The 20,608-nt window shown below is 42.5% G+C and overlaps 1 protein-coding gene across 2 annotated transcripts in view; it reads right to left on the bottom strand.

Annotated features, from left to right (window-relative positions):
* TMEM167B (transmembrane protein 167B) overlaps window positions 1-20,608 on the bottom strand; it is a 186,495-nt gene that overhangs the window by 101,777 nt on the left and 64,110 nt on the right. The window lies entirely within an intron of this gene.

Genomic DNA, 20,608 nt, shown 5'->3' with positions numbered 1-20,608 from the left:
TGTTTTTTATTAGCACTGATCACTGTATTGATGTCACTGGGGATATCAGTGACACCAAGTCGGTTCCCACCAGTGTCAGAATGTCTGTCACAGTCCTGCTATAAGTCGCTGATCGCCGCCATTACTTGTAAAAATTAATGGAAAAAAAAAAAAATCCCAGTATATATACCACCATTTGTAAACCCTATAAATTTCACGTAAACCAATTAATTTACATGCATTGGGATTTTTTTTGGCAAAGGTGTAGCAGACATTTTGGCCTAAATTTATGACGAAATAGAAAAAAGTCAAAACCAGTTTTTTTTTTCCTTAAAATTGTCGGACTTTTTTTTTTATAGCGCAAAACATATACACCACACAGGCGATCAAATACCACCAAAAGAAAGCTCTATTCGTGGAAAAAAAAAAGATGTAAATTTGATTTGGGTGCAGGGTTGCATGACCATGCAATTGTCAGTTAAAGTAACGCAGCGCCGTAATGAAAAAAATGGCTGGGTCAGGAAGGGGGGTAAATCCTCTGGAAGGCAAGTGGTTAAATTGCACCTCAAACCAAAACATTCTTAGTTTTAGATACAGTGGAGAAGGGCAAGGACCTCTGTTCAAGTGATCAAATGTTTTATTGTTGAGTCCGAATGGGAAAGAAAACTCCTTTTTTTTGTATGATCACCATGATTGTAATTTAGAGTACATTTAAATTATGGTTAGGAAAGGAGTATGGAGGGTATTAAAGCAGACATAAAATGCAGGAGAGTATTACTTAAGATAAAACAGTGAGCAATACATGTAGGAGTGCACAGAGTATGACTGTATCTAAGAGGAATATGGAGGGTCAAAAATAGAGAAAAGGTGCAGGAGAGCATTGCAAATGTAAGCCATTGGGAGGTATATGCAGGAGAGGAGTGTGGAAGTTATGATTGCAGCCAGTTTGTGTATGAGAGGAGTGCCGAAGGTATGAATGTTGACCCAGTGTTTAGGAAAGATGACAGAGAAAGCAATTCATGTATATGCTGTACACAGTATGTAAGGCATAGGATGAAAGGAGTTGAAAAAGAGTAGGATAAAAGGTTATTATACAGAATTTATATAGCGCCTACAGTTTGCTCAGCGCTTTACAATATAAATGTTATGGTTATGATTTTTGTTTTCTTTTGCCGTGGTAAAATCTTAAACACGTGTCTGAACCTGTCTGATCTATCCTGCTAGGGAGCGTTCAAAGTTTCCAATCATAGGTGGTAGAGGAGCAGCCTCATGCATACACACCCCTTTGATGGCTGCTGTTGGCTTCCTGCGAGCTGAGGAAATGGCAACCAAAATAAGACAAACTTGTGCGTAAGGAGAGACAATGGAATCTCAAAGAAAAGACAAAAAACGAAGTCATGGTACCGGAGGAGACAAGGGGCAATTACACAGGTGGAACAAACCCTGTGACACTTTGCACAAATCCTTTTACCCAGGAGTCAGACATGATAGGATAGAAACAGAATGACTAAGGCCGACATCTGTCTCTTGATGCTACTTAAAGCCAAAGACCTTTCCAAAGCAGACTGAAGAAAAGGCCAAAATGCATCCTATGATACACTGTCAGGTGAAAAGCTTTCCATGTACAACGGTACTTTCCTGGAGCTGGACTTTTTAGTCTTGGGGATAATGATGATTACAGAGTCAGAAATCCCCTATCCCTCAGGACTTAGGCTTCAACACCCAAGCCAGTGGCTGTAATGCAGGATGGAAGAACTGACCCTGCAAAAGCAATCTGCCCTGTCATAAATCTCATGCAAATAAGCCACTCAAACACTGGAATGCCCTCCACCCTTATCCTGTACAAAAGGTGAAGATAAAGCTGCAGTGAGAGATAAGGCACATATTTGGGAAAATGGATTCCAAGGAATCAACAGGGCACCTACAACAAATGCCTGAGGTTCCCTACTTTGGGACACAAATATTCAGTTTGTTTTATCTGGACACCAAGAAGTCCACATCTGGAGACCCCCATCTCAGACACATCTCTGCAAACACCACCTGGGTGAAGGGCCCAATCTCCTGGATTCAACTGACCAGAGCTGAGAAAGTCCACAGCCAAAAAAATCTACCCATGCACAGCAAAGAGAGCTGAAACATGCAGTACTACCCAGGACAAAATCAGGTCTGCTTCTTTCCTGAGCAGCACAACTTCTAGTCCCTTCTTGAGAGTTGACAGAAAATGCCACTGTAAGGATTGTGCACAACTGGGACATGGAACCTGTGACAGCCATTTTTGCTTTTCATGAGCTTCTTCCTCTCCTCCTCCCTTCTGAAAACTGGAATTTGTAGCTGTAACTTAAACTTCATCTTAATTAAAACACAAATAGACCCAGCGTTCAGACTTGTCCAGGGCTGTAAACAGCTACTTAGCCTTGTCAGGATGTCCGTTTCCACGAACCATGGAAAACACTTTCCTCTACCCTATTGTAAAACAATGACAACTCAGTCAAGTCGTCACACATGACCTGTAAGGCCATTAAGGCTCTAGGAATGCAGAGCATCCCAAAAAATGTCTATTCCACATGTAACAATTCCACATGCAAGTCATAGAATTCAACAGGAACAGGGCACAATAATATTAGGTATACATTTGAATAGGGAACAAATCATACCGAACAAATCAAGGTCATACATGACTGTTCGCACATAGGAAAGGGGATAAAGCCGTCTCTTCCCTGGGTGATAAAGCTGTCCTGGGTGACAAAAGGTACGCTGTGTTTGGTATCCCTGGGTTCAAAATTTATTTCTGAATATTAATCTGCCAGTTGCTAGAATACCATCTTCACGTATTGGAGAATATTAATATTAGTGTAAAACTGTAGCTGGGAATAGGTCATAAATTTGGTGACCTCCTAGCACCCATCCCTTAAACTGGATTATTGGTCAGTTGTTCTCGGGCGACACCCCTTTGATATCATAGAAAAGGGACTAACCAGATCTAGTATGGAGCTCTTGTTTAACATCAACCAAGGAACATTTTAACAGACTTGAGAGCCAAGGCAATGTTTTTGCTTGGATAACAGGACTCTGCTAAAACCAAAGGACTTTGCAAGTAGTCTGCCTTCTTAACTCCTTTCTTTTATTTCTCTGTTGCATTATGGTTCTGCATTTCTTCGTAACATCCCTTTCCGTAAATATTTTAATTGCACCATTTCGACCTGTTTAGTAATAAATCCTATTTTGAAAAGTGTTGAAACGGTCTCTGAAGCTTTTAATGCAAACTAAAAGAATCCCTGTCTCTTGAAGAGTGCTACTGTATATAATTCTCTGAATACACCCTGTTCCAAATTATTATGCAAATGATATTTTTCTCATTTACCTAAATATTTGATGTAAATAACAGTCAGCAGAATTCTCATGTTATCAACTATTAAGAGTACAATTCAAATTTTATTGAACAAACCTCCTAATGAGAACAGTATTTTTTTTTAAACATAAAAAACTTACAATGCACTGTTCCAAATTACTACGCACAGTAAGTTTCAAAACACTTTATAGGTTGTAAAGAACTGAAAATTGTCATTTGTTGTGTTTGCAGCATATTTACTGAAATCAAAAGCTATTTCAATCAAACTTTTAACAACATTTTAACGTTTTAAACATTTTAACAGGTCACGTTACATTTTAACATAGGACCCCTTATTTGATAGCAGCTTCACAAGTCTTGCATCCATTGAACTTGTGAGTTTTTGGACAGTTTCTGCTTGAATTTGTTTGCAAGATGTCAGAATAGCCTCCCAGAGCTGCTGTTTGGATGTAAACTGCCTCCCACCCTCATAGATCTTTTGCTTGAGGATGCTCCAAAGGTTCTCAATAGGATTGAGGTCAGGGGAGGATGGAGGCCACACCATGACTTTCTCTCCTTTTATCCCCATAGCAGCCATTGATGCAGAGGTATTCTTTGCAGCATGAGATGGTGCATTGTCATGCATGAAGATGATTTTATTACGGAAAGCATAGTTCTTCCTTCTGTATCAGGGAAGAAAGTGGTCAGTCATAAACTACACATACTTTGCAGAGGTCATCTTTACACCTTCGGGGACCCTAAAGGGGCTGACCAGCTCTGTTCCCATGATTCCAGCCCAAAATCTTGACTCCACCACTGCCTTGCTGACGTCACAGCCTTGTTGGAACAGGGTGGCCGTCCACCAACCATCCACTACTCTATCCATCTGGACCATACAGGGTTGCACGGCACTCATCAGTGAACAGGACTGTTTGAAAATTAGTCTTCATGTTTTTTTCTGTCCAATGCAGCCGTTTCTGCTTGTGAGCATTGGTTAATGGTGGCCGAATAGAAGGTTTATGCACAGTTGCAAGACTCTGGAGGACTCTACACCTTGATGTCCGTGGGACTCCAGAGGCACCAGCAGCTTCAAATATCTGTTTGCTGCTATGTAATGGTATTTTAACAGCTGCTCTCTTGATCCGATGCATGGATCTGGCAGAAATCTTCCTCAATGTGCCTTTATCTGCATGAACCCGTCTGTGCTCTGAATCAGCCACAAATCTCTTAATAGTGCGATGATCACACTTACGTTTTCGTGAAATATCTAATGTTTTCATACCTCGTCCAAGGCATTGAACTATTTCACTTTTTGGCAGCAGAGAGATCCTTTTTCTTCCCCATATTGCTTGAAAATGGTGCTCTGCTTAATAATGTGGAACACTCTCCTTTAGTAGTTTTTCCTTAAATTGGGCTCACCTGCCAATCTAATTATCACAGGTGTCCGAGATTGTTTTCAGTGATCAAAAGAGCCCTGAGACACAATGCCATCCATGAGTTAAACTGAAAAACAAAATATTTAATCTTTGTGACACTTAAATAGAATTTGCATAATAATTTGGAACAGAGTGTAGACTTGTCTGTGGTGATAGTGTGTGTTACAGACGTTTAGTGTTCAAAATTGTGCTTACTAACATTGTGAAGGGCTGATAGGCCCAAAGCTGTCTGATGGCAGTTTGGAGTTTGAAGGCTTAATTGCGTAATTAACCCAGTGACAATTGCTCTCAGGCTGCTGGCACATAGATTGTGGTCCCACGAGCTGGAAAAATCTCTGTGCAGATTGTTACGCAAGTGACAGCGCGATGTGAGATTGGCTGATCCTTTGTCACGAGTTGGTGAAAAGGGCAGGGGTCGGGCACCACATTCATCACAGCCACAGCTATGGTATACAACTGCACCCTTACAGGGAGAGCCATCCAAATGGCTTGAAGTTGATCGGCAACTTCCATTCCTCTGAAAACAGAGAGGTTATCCAGAACACCTCCATAACTCAACAAGCTGCCATTCCTTGTTAAGACCTTCCAATTCATTGGAAAGATATATTTCCTACTTTTCGGCATCTGCATGAATATCCACCATTCCAGAGCTGGTCTGATCTTAGGAATCAGATGCACTGGCAGCTCCAAGGACTCCAGGTGTTTGTACTAATTGAGCTGCAGGCTTCTGCTATAAAAATGGGCATAGGGGACCGCATCAAAGGCAGCTACCATCTTCCCAAGCACTTTTATGTAAGTCTGAATCAAATTACTTTTCAACAACTTCTGGGGTTCCACCTGAGCTTGAAGAAGCAGGCATTTCTCCTGTGCAAGCAGTACTTTCACTTGTGTGATGTCAACGACTAAGCCTAAAGCTCCAGATGTGTTGGAACCAAGCCAACTTCTGAAGGTTCTGTACCTGGCCAAAACTCTCCAGGACTTGTACAGTCTCTGGTGAAAATGGGGAGCTTATGGCAGCTACCATCTACACCAGCACCTTCAAAGAGGACTGAAGCAAAGGACTTTCCATTGACTTCTGGGATTCCACCTGAGCTTGAAGAAACAGGCATTTCTCCAGCACAAACAGTACTTTTGCCTGTGTGGTGTGAACGAATAACCCTAAATGCTCCAGCTGTTGTGTTGAAACCAAGCCACCTTCTGAAAGTTCTGTACCCGGCCAAACCTCTCCAGGACTTGTTCTGTCTATGCTACAAATTTGACATCAGTTTCTGAGAGGACTGTTCCCTGAAAAGCAGGTTGTTCAGGTACCCCACAATAGTGGTATACCCCAGGTTCTTCAATCATCCCAGAATCAGAGCCAACACTTTGGTAAGCACAAACTGATAGTGGCAATTTGTCACTGCAAAATGCAGAAACCATTGGGGAGGCTGGAAAATCAGGATGTGTAGGTAAGCATCTTTAATATCCACTGATGCCAGGAAGTCCACCTGATGAAGCGGAGCAATTGCTGACTGGGTAGACATTATCCTGATTTTTTGTACTTTGACGAACCTGTTGAGACCCTTGAGGTTCAGAATAGGCCAGGCATCTCCGTTTGGCTTGGGAACCATGAACAAGTTGGAATAGAAGCCTCTACTCTTTTTGCACAGATGTGATGGCTCAATGTGAAAGCAGTCTTTCCAGGACCACAAACAGGTTTTGTGTTTGGAACTGAAGATACCCGTTGAGGGAAGAAGGGGGGGGGGGGGGACACAAAAAAAATCCAGCTTGTAGCCTCTGGACACCATGCTGCAGACCAACTCGTCTAGGACTTCCTGAGTCCAAGCAGCCACATATGCCAACGTATATTCCCCCTCCCCCGCACATGCAAGAGGGGGGGGGGCGCTTCTTGACTGTGAGGAGAATTACAGTTGTTCTTTAGGAACTGGGATGCTAGACTTTTGCTTAGAGCCCAAGGTGGTTACTTGCAAAACAAACTCCTGGATCATGAAGACATCAATGGTTTCTGACCTCCTACCTTTGCCTTCTTCTTTAGTCATAAGAGTGTGCATTTCCCCACAGTCATCTTTAGGACAGAGGGCGAACAACTGTTCAGACCATCCTTGGATGCCTCTTAACAGCACCCTCTCAATTTGCTTCTTGCAGAGAAGTTCTGCTGACACACACCTGAGGCATAAGATCCTTGTCATGTAGACAGACACAGTTTCCCTCTGTGAAAGCTGCTGTATTGAATCATTTAAGGCATGCACTAAGGAACTCAAGGCTCTCAAAAAGTCCTCCAGGAGCTGACAAATTATCATTAATATACAAGATTTATATAGTTAATAGTTTACAACGTGAGGGCAGACAGTACGGTTACAATACAGTTCAAAACAGGAGTCAGAGGGCCCTGCTCGTTAGAGCTTACAATCTAAAAAAGGGAGAGTCAAGTGATACAAAAAGGTATTAACTATGGTGGATGAGCTAATGGAGAAAAAGTACAGTGATTAGGTGGGGGCAGGATATGCGTCTCTGAAGAGATGGGTTTTCAGGGATCATCTAAAGTAGACCGAGTAGGAGACAGTTGGACAGATTGATGTAGAGAATTCCATAGGATGGGAGAGACTCGGGAAAAGTCCTGGAGGTGAGCATGGGAAGAAGTGACAATAGAGCTAGAAAGCAGGTGGCCTTTGGAGGAACAAAAAGAAAGGTTAGGTTGGTATTTTGAGACTAGGTTAGTGAAGTAGCTGGTGGCAAGTTGTGGATGGCTTTGTGAGTTGTTCGTATTTTGAATTTAATTCATTGGGTGAGTGGAAACCAGTGAAGGGATCTGGAAGAGAGGAGTAGCAGACACTGAACGGTTGGTAAGGTGGATGAGTCTGGCAGCAGCATTCATGATGGACTGAAGAGGTGAGCTATTATGGAGGGAGTTGCAGTAGTCAAGGCGGGAGATGACCAGGGAATAAATCAGAAGCTTTGTGGTGTCATTGGTTAGGAAGGGGTCTATTTTGGAGATGTTGCGTAGGTTGAGCAGGCAAGCTTTAGATAGTTCAGAGTCAAGGATAACACCTAGCACCTTGGCATGCGGGGACGGATTGTGTAGTTGTGCCATCAATCTTGACAGAGAAGTCAGGGGAAGATGCACATGGGGGAGGAGGAAATATTATGAGGTTGGTTTGGATAGACCGAGTTTGAAGAAGTGGTGTGACATCCAGGCTGATATGTCTGTTAGTAAATGAGTGATGCGTGAGGAGACTGATGGAGTGAGCTGTGGGGTAGAGAAATAGATTTGGGTCATCAGCATAGAAATGGTATTGGAGGCCATGGCAGGCTATCAATTGACCCAGGGAGGAGTTGTAGATAAAGAATAGGAGAGGTCCAAGAACAGAACCTTTCGGGACCTCCACAGAAAAAGGAAGAGGAAGAAGTAAAATTATAATTGAAGCTGAAGGTGCGGTGGGATAAGTGAGATGAGAACCAGAGAAAAGTACAATCACAGGAGTAGAATTTTTTTGAGGAGGAGAAGGTGATCCACTGTGTCAAAGGAAGCAAAGAGGTCCAGGAGTAGGAACACAGAATAGTGTCCATTGGTTTTAGCCATTAGTAGATCATTTGTGAGTTTTAGGAGAGCAATTTCTGTGGAGTGTTGAGAGTGAAATGCAGACTGAAGGGTATCAAGAAATTAGAAAAAAAATCCACTTACTTGTAAAATCCATTCTTGGAGTACATCACAGGACACAGAGCAGGCTATAATCGTGACTATGTGGGATGTCCCGAAGTAATAAAATCTGAGGGATAGGAGACACCACAATAATCAAACCAAAAGACCTACTCCGCTGTACATAAGACCCTGTTGCCAAAGGCAGTATCCTCCGTGACTCTAACATCCACCTGGTAACACCTTGTGAATGTATATGCCGAAGATCATGTAGCGGCCTTGCAAACCTGAGCCCCTGATGCCGGATAGCCCAAGAAGACCCCAAACTCCTGATAGTGTGCACTCTCACCCGAAAGGGTGGGACCTTACCCTTAAGCTTGAATGATTAACTGGCAGATTCAGTGAAAATTGTTGCTTTGGATGCCGCCTGTCCTTTCCTGGGCCCTTCAGACAAACAAGGAATCCGACTGATTTGTGCCATCATTCTCACAACAACTCTAATAGCCCGTACTACATCTAAGGCATGCAGAAATCGTTCTCTTGCTGACTGATGCCTATGAAAAAATAAAAAGGCAAGACAGCGCCCTGAATGAAAAGAAAATTAAAACTTTAAACCACTTTTGGCAAAAAAAAAAAAAAAAGACAGGTGAGGGTGTAACACCACTTGTCATGGTGAAGGACCAAAGATGGTTTTCAATAAAAAGAGCCACCAATTCCAACACCCTTGTTGCTAAAGTAATCACAACCACCTTCCGAGTCAATAGGACTAATGGAATCTCACAAATCAATTCAAAAAATGGTTTCTGTAAACAGACTAAGATTCAAATCCCAAAGAATACAAGGGAACTTAACAGGGGGAATGAACCAGGTCACCCCCTGACCAAAAGGGAGCTAGGGACCTATGGCCATGCAGACACTGAACCTTCCTGGAGTGAACTTGGCATATGAGCATATGGAACGACCCTGAATACCATCACTCCCAGCAAGCTCACAGAAAAGATATATCGATACATTCCTGAACCCTGCACGCAGTGCATTCCTGAACCCTGCCTTGTGCAGTATGCACAACTGTTAATTAACAATTCTAGATTAGGACCCTCCCACTGTTAGGTAGTGATGCGTAAATAACGTTTAGGGGTTCTAAGAAATTTCCTGTAAAAACTAAAAAACATTAAACATCTAAGTCACCATAAAGCCCGTTTTCCTTTTTTAAAGCCCTAGACATTCTAAAGCACTTCTGCCTAATAAGAAACATCAACCCTTCATATCTTCCATTCTGGGAAAAATATTTTTTTTTTTATCAGGACAAGTAGATTGGGATCCCGATTAGTCCCTTGAACAAGTAGTTATTTTTATAATTTCCACACCCCTGATAATAAATACACACTATATATATATATATATATATATATATATATATAATATCTATATCTATCTATCCTCTGTCCCCCCCCCACCCCACACACGAACCGCTCACTGTCTCCCGGGCTCCGCTTGCCCATCCACGGGCCCGGCTCACCGCCACTGGCTAGAGGGGAGGGAGGAGACTGACAGACTGACACATCCGCTCCCCTCCCATTCTTGTCCTGACCTGTAAGGGACGTTATGATGTCACTTCCAGGTCCCCGTTCAAAGATTTCCCAGCCGGGAAAGAATGTAATGCAGTGCGATGTGCACTGCATTACAATCAGGGGAGGCATCCAGGGTGTTTTAGGACCTGAATGTCTCAAAGAGAACCTGTCATCAAAACTCATAACATAGGGGGACTTTGTCACCCAAAAAAAAACAAACCAAAAAACTGAGGCCCCCCCTCATATACACATGTAAAAAGTACACGCTGGGGCGCCTACACATGAAACGGTCGATTGCAATACATGTTGCATATCGCCGCGTATGCCAGAATGAGAATAATTCTAGCATGAGACCTCCTCCGTACACTATACCGATGACCTATAAGGGGTTTTAAAAGTGTCACCTATAGAAAATATAGGGTAGTGAAGTTCGCAGCCATTTCACAGGTGCATGCAAATTTAAGGTTTGACATGTTGGATATCTATTTACTCAATGCAGCCTTGTCTTTTATATTTTACAAAATATAGGGTAATTTATTCCTTTTTTTGTGCCCTAAAATTAACTCACTTGTATTTTTTACAGAAATTTTGCTGTAATATCATGCGACATAAAAATTAGGAAATACCACTATTTTATAATCTAGGGTGTCTGCTTTCAGAAAATATAGAACGTTTGGAGGTTTTATGTAATCTTCAGGTCTAAAATGATTTTTTAAATGTGTGCAAAAAACGCAAAAACCGCTCTGGCAGCGAAAGGGATAAAGGAGAAGCCGGACACTCCCCTTTCCTGACGAGCACCCAATCGGTGCTCATTACACCGCAAGGTCTCTCCCCTGCCTGCTAGTGCCCAGGTGCGGTGCTGGAGACAGGCAGGGAAGGGAGGAGGAAATGATAAACAGCGCAATGTTAAATTTATTACACGTTTAAGTCGCCATAAAGCCCCTTTGGATTTTAAAAGCACCTCAGATTTAAATACAGTTTTGGTTCAAATTTATTATTTTTAACCAGGACAAGTAGATTGTCATGAGGGACAAGTAGACTGTGACACAGATTTAGTCCCTGGACAAGAAGTTTTTTCAAAAATACACACACACACACACACACACACACACACACACACACACACACGCACACACACACGCACACACACACACACACGCACACACACGCGCGACTCCTGCAGACCAGCCAGTATATTTGCTTGCCCGTACATATGTATGATAGCTGTAGGGACTTGTAGTTTTCTCATTCACATATTAGTTGTTTTATAAATTAGCAACCAGCGGGAGGAGAAGATTTCGTACTATCAAAGCAGGGGAGCGGGGGCTGATCCTTTCATAACATGTTACACACAATTCAGGGTGTAACACTTTATGAAAGGTGAGTTTATCCATTATCGGCACGTTTTTTTTTTTTTTCTATGGGCAAAACGCTGATAACCCTTTTTTCAGCAGATGATTTTTGTCAGATGATATATTGGTGCATCACTAGTATGCAGTTATAATAGTAGGCATGTATGCAGCTAAACAGGTATGCATGTATGCAGCTAAACAGGTATGCAAATACACAAGTATGCAGTTACACAGGTATGCATGTAAGTAGTTATCAGCAGTACCTACTGGCCAACAAATAAGCAAATGCTGCACAAATCAGCAAACATGCACAATTAAGAAGAGACCAAGCAGTAGAAAAGCAGTACAATAAGCATTAATGCAGAGTCCACTGTGGCTGCCAGCATCCAATCCCCTTGATAGCACTCACATGTCTGTGGCCTGTGTACTTCCCAGCTGTCAGCCGCATCTGCCACCTCAAGCTTGGCCATGAACCAAGGGCTTCAAAACAAAGATGGCCACTGGCCTCATGTGCACCAGGTACACACAGCTTTCCAAACCAGAGCAACAAGGGCAAAGAGTTTGATGAGGCGCAATCCATGTGAGCACACCTACCACCACTAATTGATAAAACACAGCACCCCTGGCAGCCACTAAAACTTAACAATCCTGCCACAGCACACTGTTAAAAAAAGCAGAGATCCAATCTTCACCCATCACAGCAGGCTAAGTCACTCAGGACCATCTAGGACTTGGTCCCCCTTTTCTGCTCCGGGGTCCACTGTCCTAGATGGTCCTGAGTGACTTAGCCCGCTGTGATGGGTGAAGATTGGATCTCTGCTTTTTTTAACAGTGTGCTGTGGCAGGATTGTTAAGTTTTAGTGGCTGCCAGGGGTGCTGTTTTTTATCAATTAGTGGTGGTAGGTGTGCTCACTGCCCAGGGTTTCGTAACGCAGGGTCCAGCACCAAAAGGCAGCATTACAGGCCATCCCCGTCAAGTCTTCTATTTCAGCTCTGGTACCATTCATTTTAGCTAAGAGCCCTTTGAATGGATCAGATTCCAGTCCTTGATTCACAGCAGAACCGTTCCGGACCTCCAAGTATACTCCAGAAGCACATGCAGCACATTAGTGACCATCCACTTACAGACACTTTCTAATAAAAAAAAAACAAAAAAAAACGGAGGTAACTTCTGTGTAGGAGGAGTTGTATAGAAGATAACTTCCTGACTGTTTCTGCCAGTGTCCATTCACCTACAGGTGGCTCATAACCCACAGTCATGCTCTGTGTCCCATGATGTATGATAAAGAAAGGTTATTTTCAGTGAGATGGTTGCCAAGTCAGTTGTGGACTAGACCGTTGTAAAGTTAAAGATTGTAGGATAGAGCCAGAGGGTGATCGTAGCATTTGCAAAGGAAGTGGTGGTTAAGTGGATGTTAGAAAAAAAACAAAAGTTCAGCAACTTTGTCTATAGTAGCGGGGGTTGAATGAGGGAACTAACGAGTGTACCTGTGGACATGGAGTGATAAGAGGTATCTGTACAGCAGACAGCTCATCACAAATTGTATTGATCTTATGAGAAGTGAATGAGGTAGTGGGTGGAGGCAGTGGAGGACGAAGTAGAAAGTTGAAGGTAGAGAGGAGCTGACAGGGACAGGATAAGGCGGTGTTATTGAGAGTAACAAAATGGGTCTGCTTGGAAGTGTGGTGGTAGGAATAGTATTTTTGAAGGGTAGATTTATATTGGTTGAAATCTTTCTGAGACTTAATCTTATGCCACAGGCACTCAAAGCTTGGCTAAGTTTTTTCAGATTTCTGGAGTCATCTGTTTGCCAAGGTTGTAGTGGTTGGGACCTGATGTGTGAACTGTTGTAAACAGAAGTGGCTAAGTTGGGGCAGGGGTGAGATTTTGGCAGAGTTGGTCAGTAGCAAACTAGAGAAAAGAAGGGTTAAGGTTTCTGTAGATAACTGTTCGGCGTTTGGAGAGAGAGGAGGTAGAAGACAGGGAGACAGTGAAGCTCGGGGATGTTGGATTCCTATCGCCCGACGCCCAGGACATGTAGTTCCAGGCTCCGGGCACGTAGTTTCTTTCTACCTTTAGCCTTGCAGCGGGCAGCAGCAGGGCTCACCTGTCAGGTGAAGCAATCAGCGGCAGCACTGCCGCCAATTGCTTCCACACAGTGCCAGCCTCTCCGCGCCCCTGGAATGAGGTCTCCTGGGCTCCGCTTGCTCATCTGTGGGGCCGGCTCACCGTCGGCTAGAGGGAGGGAGAAGAGAGGACAAGTCCACTACCCTCCCCTTCTTGTGCTGACACGAAAGTGACGTTATGATGTCACATTTGGGTACCCGTTGAGAGATTGTAAGGCAATCCGCGAGAAAGAGCACTTCCCAGTGGAGTAGAGGGGAGACATGGATGTTTCAATGAGAACCTGTCCCCTATGTGATGAAAAAAAAAAAGTTAGTTTTTTTTTTATTATAAAAAAATTAAAGTTACAGCCAAGCACATACCATCCCCCCCCCCCCAAAAAAAACATTGAGGCCCCCACCCTCACATATGCATACGTACAAACGAAAAAGCACACGCTGGGGCGCCTACACATGAAACAGTCAATTGCGATGCACATGTTACATATCGCCACGCACGTCAGAATGAGACCAATAATTCTAACATCAGCATTACAGACCTCCTCCGTAATGCTAAACTGGTGACCTATAAAGGAGCTGTAAAAGAGTCGACCTATAGAAAATATAGGGTACTGAAGTTTGTCGCCATTTCACGAGCACGTACAAATTTAAGGTTTGACAAGTTGGATATCTATTTACTCTCTGCAAGCTCATCTTTTATATTTTACAAAAAATAGAAGCAACGTATTGCTTTTTTGTGCCCTAAAAATAACTTACTTGTATTTTTTACTGACATTTTATGGTAATATCATGCGACATAAAAAATTAGAACTACCACTATTTTATTCTCTATGGTCTCTGCTTTCATAAAATATATAATGTTTGGGGGTTTTATGTATCTTCAGGCCTAAAATAATTTCTCTTAAATGTGTGCATAAAAACTGCAAAAACGGCTGTGGCGGCGAAAATGCAAAAACGGCTGTGGCGGCGAAAACGCAAAGACGGCCGTGGCGGCGAAAACGCAAAGACGGCCGTGGCGGCGAAAACGCAAAGACGGCCGTGGCGGCGAAAACGCAAAGACGGCCGTGGCGGCGAAAACGCAAAAACGGCCGTGGCGGCGAAAACGCAAAAACGGCCGTGGCGGCGAAAACGCAAAAACGGCTGTGGCAGCGAAAGGGTTAAAGTATAAGCCCTGACCCAGCTTTTCATGATGAGCAGCCAATCAGTGCTCATTACACTGCAAGATCTCTCTCCTCCCTGCTAGTCCCCGGGTACGGTGCTGGAGACAGGCAAGGAAGGGGAGGAGGAGATAGACAGCGCAATGTTAAAAATATTACATGTTTAAGCCGCCATAAAGCCTCTTTTTTTTAAAAAAAAAGCCCCACACATTCCTAAAATTACCTCCGATTTAAATACAGTTTTGGTTAAAAAAAAAATTTATCTGGAAAAGTAGATTGTCATGAGGGACAAGTAGATTGGGGCTCCGAATTTAGTCTCTGGACAAGTAGTTTTTTCAAAAATTTCCACACCCCTGGAAGCTAATAATGATCAGAGAGAGGGAAAGGATTGTTGGTGAGGTTACACAGGTAGGAGAAAATATAGGTAGGAGTGCATAGGCAAGAGAAAACAATGTCAAGGGTGTTGCCTTCATAGTAGAAGCATGTACCCATTGCTTAGGGTCAAAAGAGGAGGTTAGATTGAGAAGTTCAGAAGTAGCAAGAGTGTTAGTATTAACATGGATGTTGAAGTCGCCAAGAATGATTGTGGGAATTTCAGGAGAGAAAGTAGGGCAGCCAGGCAGAGAAGTCATCAAAAAAGGTTGATACTGGTCTAGGGGGCCTGTGGATCACAGTAATTCTTAAAGAAACTAAAAAAAATAGAGGAACGCAATGTGCCTCAAATGATGAGAGTGACAGAGTGGGGAAGGAGAAGTACCTGAAAGGTGATATGTGGGGATACAAGGATTCCACTCCAACTCCCTTCTGTCTGGGGGAGTGAGTCCAGAGAGGGCGCCAGGAGAAGCCTTGTCGGAATCATGGAAACAGGTTTCAGTAATGGCCAGTAGATCAAAGGAGATAGCGATAAAGAGGTCATGGAAAGAGGTGAGTTTGTTAAAGACAACTTGCAAAATCATCCAGGTCTGATTCCATGGAATGGAGCATATGCTATACCCAAACTTTAAGAGCTTGGCAAACTCCCACGGCAGCCACCAAAGGCAGTAGAGTCACTCCCACCTGATAATGTCTCCTTTAAGAGGGCCTCTAATCTCTTATTTATGGCATCCCTAAAGACCAGGATCTCATCAACCAGGCCTGCAAGATCTTCAGGGACTCAAAGCTCCTCCCACAGGATTACTGCCATGGACCTGTAGAGCACCCTGCCAGCAAGTTCACTGGATACTTTGTACACCAGATATAATTTCCCATAGAATCCAGCATAAATAGGGGTCTGGGCACAGTTCCTTTAAGCCTGTTGGCAGAAGCAAGTGATCTGGACGAAGCAAACCTTTTCCCCTTCAGGGGTGTTAAGAACAAGCCATAATATATGTGAATCAAAGACCATGAAAGAAATCTTCAGAGACACAAGCAGGCACATCCATCACTTAAGGGAAAAAGCTAAAAACCGAGGCTTAGTTGAGATTGAAGGATTATGCCTGGGCAGGGATTCCTCCCTATTTTTGGCCAGTGTCCATTTACTTGAAGGTGGAAGTATGAGCCAAGTGGTCATGAATAATTCCTCTGTATTCTGTGATGATCAACCGCTTCCCAACCACCCTATAGCAGAACTACTGTTGCGTAAAATCACATATACACAATATATATATATATATATATATATATATATATATATATATATATATATATATATATATATACACACACACACACACACACACATATATATATATATATACACACATATACATATATACACACACACACACACGATTTTGCATATAAAAGGTAGAAGGTGGTTGGTTGCTAAAGGCAGAAAAGACAGTTTGACTCTCAGATATGTTATCTCATGTGGCCTAGCTTAAAGTAGAACTATAGACAAAACTTTTTTTTTTCCATTCAGGATAGAGCAAGGGAGGTTATAACCAGTCAGATTTTTTTTTTTTTTTGCCACCTGTGTCCCACTACAGAGACTTCTCCTCCTATCCTATAGCCAAACAGGAAGTGAGAGGAGATCTCTGTAAATAAAGAGAATTCCTTGGTGACCCCCAGGTCAGCAGAACTAGTGTCGTCCCCCCCCCCCCCATTGGAAAATTTCCCTTCTATTAATTTTCTGGGGAAAACCCAAAGTTTGGTATTTTCTTTTACTTTCAATGATAATGGTAAACAGGACAAACAGAGAGGGTAAATCTCCCTAACAAGAGCACAGACAGCAATAAAAATCTTTTAAACGTTCCAATCCATCTCCACTTTTTCTAAAACTAAAAAAAGTTTAGCCTTTAACCACTTGAGCTCCTGAGGATTTACCCCCCTTAATGACCTGGCCTCTTTTTGCTACTTGGCGCTGCACTAATTCAATTGATAATTGCGCGGTCATGCAATGCTGCACCCAAACGAAATTTACGTCCTTTTTTTCACACAAATAGAGCTTTCTTTCGGTGGTATTTGATCACCTGTGCGCTTTTTATTTTTCACGCTATAAACAAAAAAATGCCAAAAATTTTGAAGAAAAACAATATTTTTTATTTTCAGCTAGAAAAAATATATAGTAAACTCAAAGTTGGTTATAAATTTAGGCCAAAATGTATTCTGCTACATGTTTTTGGTAAAATAAAATCCCAATAAGTGTATATTGATTGCTTTTTGTGGAAGTTATAGCGTCTACAAACTATGGTATAAATACTGCAATTTACGCCATTTTTCTGCTATACAGCGCTGCGCTAGTTTAACGGACAATTGCGCGGTCATGCAATATGGTACATAAATGAAATTTACATCCTTTTTTTCCCCACAAATTGAGCTTTCTTTCGGTGGTATTTGATCGCCTGTGCGGTTTTTATTTTTTGTGCTCTAAAAAAAAAAAAAGGCTGACAATTTTGAGGAAAAAAAAAATATTTTGGACTTTTTGCTATAAAATATGTCCAGTAAAAAAAAAATGCAAAAATCAAATTTAGTCATAAATTTCTGCCAAAATGTATTCTGCGACATGTCTTTGCTAAAAAAAAAAACCAATACGTGTAAATTAATTGGTTTACGTGAAAGTTATAGCGTTTACAAATGGCGGGAAAGATACTGGGATTTTTAGGGTTTTTTTTATACTGATAATGGCGGCGATCAGCGAATTATGGCGGCAATCAGGGACTTATGGCAGCGACCAGCGACTTATGGCGGGACTGCGGCGGACATTTTGACATTGGGGGGTACTGACTTGGGGTCACTGACATCCCCAAAAACACTAATACAGTGATCAGTGCAAAAAAAAAAAACTGACACTGTACTAATGGCAATGGGGAGGAAGGGGTTAACTTTATTTAGCAGGGAAGGGTTATAGGAGTGAGGGGAGTGTTTTCCTAGGGGGCGGGGGTGTGTACTGGGCGGGACAAGGCTGATCGAGCTGTCAGGGAAGTGACAGACAGCACAGCTACTGCAGCTGTGCACTCTGTCACTGTTTGCCGCCAATCGCCGGGACATAGCCACTAAGGAGCGGCTGTGACCCGGCGACTGACATCTGTGGCAGAGAACCGCGGGACAAATAGGGCGGCGGCGCGCCCCCTGTTTACAAAACACACGTCGTAAAACGTGGTTTTGCCTGTGAGTGCCGCCCTGCCGCCGTATATGTACAGTGGCTGGGCGGCATGCGGTTAATTATACTTTAACCACTTCAATACGAGGCACCTTCACCCCCTTCCTGCTCAGGCCAATTTTCAGCTTTCAGCACTGTCGCATTTTGAATGACAATTGCATGGTCATGCAACACTCTACCGATATTACATTTTTATCATTGTTTTCACGCAACTAGACTTTTCTTTTGGTGGTATTTAGTCACCACTGGGTTTTTTATTTTTTGCTAAATAAATGAAAAAAAGACCAACATTTTTTTTAAAAACTGCATTTTTCTTTGTTTCTGTTATAACATTTTGCAAATCTTTCTTAATAAATTTAGGCCAAAATATATTCTGCTACATTCATTGTTGAAAATAAGCTAAATCAGTGTATATTATTATAGTCTGTAGAAAAGTTATAGAGTCCACAACGTATGGGATATATATCCAAAAATCAATCAGTAGTGATGGCCTATCTAATTTCTTGAGACCTGGAAATGCCAGGACAGTGCAAATATCCCCCAAACGACCCTTTTGGAAAGTAGAGTGTCCAAGGTATTTAGTAAGAGGTATGGCAAGTTTTTTTAAGTTGTAATTTTTTTGTCACAATTAGGAAAATAAAGACATTTTAAAAAATAGTTTTCCCAATTTGTTTTTTTTTTTTTTTTTTACTGTCACCAGTGTAGTACAGCGTCATCATACAACTGGTGCAGCAGTAGTCAGGGTCACTGAAGAGTGACAGTATGCAAAAAGGTTTTTCAATTTTTAAAAAAAAATTTTTGTCCTTATTTTAATTTTTTTTAACATACTGTGAACAGAGCAATACAGTACTACTCTGAGGAAGTGATCAGGGCTTTTTTTTCTTTACTACACACTATGGATTGCTTATACCAGTGAATTTCCCTTATATAAACAGTCATTTTTACTGAATGAAAATCGATTCACTCAGTATTTACTACTGTTAGTTTTGATTGGCCACAGCTTATCACATGGTACAGATAGGCTGCGTTTAGCCCTGTCTGTATCATGTGGTCACAGTGATCAATCAGTTAACTGCAATCAACACAGTAGTACACAATGGATGGCATGAATGAGCATCATCCATTATATACAATTTTCATGTGATCTGCTGTGATTGGTCATCGGCCGGTACACTGACCGGTCATCGGCCGGGACACTGACCGGTCATCGGAATACCGGACACAGCGGGTGACAGATCTCGCTACAACAAGGCATGTACTGGGGAGAATGTCATATGATGTCCACCCATTACGACAAATGTCCTGCCCAGCCGTAATTTTACAATAGGCCAGGTGGGAACTGGTTAACCATTAACCACTTGCCTACCGGGCACTTATACCCCCTCCTTACCAGGCCAATTTTCAGCGCTGTCGCACTTTGAATGACAATTGCATGGCCTTGCAACATTGTACCCACATGAAATTTTTATCATTTTTTTACTCACAAATAGAGCTTTCTTTTGGTGGTATTTACTCGCCGCTGGGTGTTTTGCTTTTTGCACTATAAACAAAAAAAAGCAAAAAATTTGAAAAAAAAGTTTCTTTGTTTCTATTATAAAATTTAGCAAACAGGTAATTTTTCTCCTTCACGGATGTGCCCTGATGATCAGTGCTGATCCCTGCTCTGACACCTGCCAGTTCTCGGCAGTAATTTCCCCACGTTCTGACAGCGTGAGGAAAGTGCAGCCGAGAACCGGCAATTGCATTTCCCTGTGATCAGAGTGTCACTGGACACGGCTGATCACATGGTAAAAAGCTGCTGTGATTGGCCTTTTACCACAGCACGTGATCAGCTGTGTCCGTAGGACACAGCGATCACGGAGATCACCGGGGGCAAGCAGGAGAACGCATTCTGGGAGGACGTCATGAAGCCCTCCCAGAACTGGCCAGCCGCAGTGTAGCCATCATTCGGCTATGTGCGGTCAGCAACTAGTTAATTAAGCAACTTGTTAACAGCTTTCTATCTGCCCTATAGCAGTTCTTTTGCATTTTAGCCACAGGGGAGCGTGTGCCTGCTGCCGAAGTGCCGCTTCTGCTGCGACTGGACACAGCAGAAGCCTATCAACAGGTGCCGGCCAAATTTTTTGAGCACCAGCAGGTTGATCGCTGAAGAGACTGACAGAACACAGCTCTGGCTATGTAAACAAGGCAGAACTGTGATCTGGCAGCAGCGATCTGCTAGATGTTATTCGGGGAATAACATCTAGCAGATTGTCTAGTAAAAACAGCACCCACAGTACACAAAAGCACTGGCTAGGCACACAATTAACCCTTTGATCGCCACAGAAGTTTAATCCCTTCCCTGTCAGTGTCAGTAATACAGTGAGAGTGTATATTTTAGCACTGATCACTATATTAGTGTCACTGGTTTGCAGCAATATTGCAGTCCCACCATAAGTCACTAA

Source organism: Staurois parvus, unplaced genomic scaffold (assembly GCF_062004578.1).
Source record: "Staurois parvus isolate SC_StPar_1 unplaced genomic scaffold, SC_StPar_1.0 ptg000399l, whole genome shotgun sequence".
NCBI lineage: Eukaryota > Metazoa > Chordata > Amphibia > Anura > Ranidae > Staurois > Staurois parvus.
Note: the sequence above shows the minus strand (reverse complement) of the source record. Positions and strands in the feature narration are given on the sequence as shown.